Consider the following 2,165-nt stretch of genomic DNA (forward strand, 5'->3'; position numbering starts at 1 on the left):
GCTGATAGAACTATGACCGGGCAGTATGTATTCTGGGACCAACAAGAAAGCCCTAGTCTAGGGTTTGTTCTTCAACCTGCACACAACCATGATCTCTAATTCCAGAGACCTGACTGAGGCAATTGCAACTGAATGGATTTTCTGGAAACATAATGAAAGATGATATTCCAGACTCCATCCGAGGTTCAGCACAAGGGCCAAGACCATCAAACACAGAAGACAGATTAAAATGACACTGAGGAAATAGAACTCCTAAAATCATGAAGAAAGACTTCATCATAAGTTCCACTCCTTGACCTGAGCAGAAACTGAGATCTCTAGATATAGAGGTCTGATTTTATCATCCAGATCAGAGCAAAAGTCTCCCATACACCACAAAAGCACCAAGGGGAGAGTAAATGAACTTGAAAGTCGTCTATAGATAATCCCATGACAATATACTGCGAGGGTGGAGAAACCCTGTATCTCTTAGGCCAAGGGGATTCCGTTTTCGAATGACCCCAATATTAACTGTGCCTATGCAGGAGGGAAAAAAAAAAAGAAAGAGACAAAAAAATCAAAAAATAATCTTTTTTTTTCTTTTTTTCTTTTATCTAGTTTTTGTCGATTTCTTTGTCTTGGGGTGGATATTGAGTAGTTGTCCACTTGTTTATTTATATATTTACTTTTTCTTCTTTTCTCTTCTTCCTTTTTGCGCTCTGTCATGTCTTTTATTTCAAGACCATGGCAATTATGTGGTACATATCTTTATTGCTGCAGTGCTCACTGGATATCTTATTTGATACTTCTTTTTGAATGGCTGTGGTGTTTCACCTTCTTTTATTCCCTTAGTCTCTCAAACTGAGGATGAGAGCCTCTAGAAGGACTCTGCCCATTGTCGGTGTAGTTGATTTTTACCCCATTTTATTACTTATCTCTTCCTCAAATAAAACTACACAACTTGAACTATCTAGTCCCGCCTCCCAATTAGAGGGGAAGTAATGGAGGTACCAAGACCAAACAGTTATAAGATCACTAAGTAATAAACTAGACACAGAGGGGACCACTCATTCTAGCATGCCCTGGGCTGAGGGTGGAGGATATAGGAGGCAGGATGGGAATGGAGGTGGAGGGAGGACAATTTGGTGATGGGAATTCCCCTGATTCAATGTTAATATATACCTGGAATATTACTGTGAACGATATGTAAGCCACTATGATTAAAATAAAAGTTATATTTAAAAAAACACAAATCTAGAATATATTTGATTAGATTTTAAACATTACATTTGAAACTAAAGAAGAATTTGGTTAACTGTGTCTGCAAATAACTCATAGATCTAGGAGAAATCGTATGTACTTTTCAAAACTCTAAGTGTCTATGATAAATGGTGAGGGAAGGTATGGATGAAAGATTCTTACAAGGTTGTCTTAATATTGTAAAGGTTGGGCTGATTTAATTTCAACTAATATATCTAAGAACATGTAGTAAACTATAATATTATCATAATAATAAATATCATTATGGTCATATACCAAGAATAGTAAATGTATTTTAGAAGTTACTACTTATAGCAATGGAAAATTTTAAATGCATTATATAGATAATTTCATTTAATGTTTATAACAAATACATATCATTATCATACTTACAAATAACTAGACCAAGTTTTTAAAATGTTACATAACTTTTTGAAGACCATTTGCAAATAATCAATAAGCCAAACTTTGATTCAATCATTATATTCTTAGAATTCTACCAGAAACACCACTCTTCGAGAGTGATAGAAACAACAAAGTTTCTATTGTTTTTATATGTATTCACTTTCACTTCATAGGTTTTAATTATTTGTTGTGATCTGTGCAACAATTTCTATAACAAGTTATCACAAAAATGTGATTTTTTTTTTTTTTTAGTTTTTCGGGCCACACCCGTTTGATGCTCAGGGGTTACTCCTGGCTAAGCATTCAGAAATTGCCCCTGGCTTGGGGGACATTTTGGGATGCCGGGGGATAGAACCGCGGTCCTTCCTTGGCTAGCCCTTGCAAGACAGACACCTTACCTCTAGTCTAGCGCCACCTCAGCGGCCCCAGAAATGTAATTCTTTAAGACAATAGTATTATATTACCCTATGCCAGAGACCAAAATAGGACTAAAATCAAGGCTTAGTGGGCTGTTTTTTTTA

The sequence above is a fragment of the Suncus etruscus genome, chromosome 7, assembly GCF_024139225.1.
Source record: "Suncus etruscus isolate mSunEtr1 chromosome 7, mSunEtr1.pri.cur, whole genome shotgun sequence".
Classification (NCBI taxonomy): Eukaryota; Metazoa; Chordata; class Mammalia; order Eulipotyphla; family Soricidae; genus Suncus; species Suncus etruscus.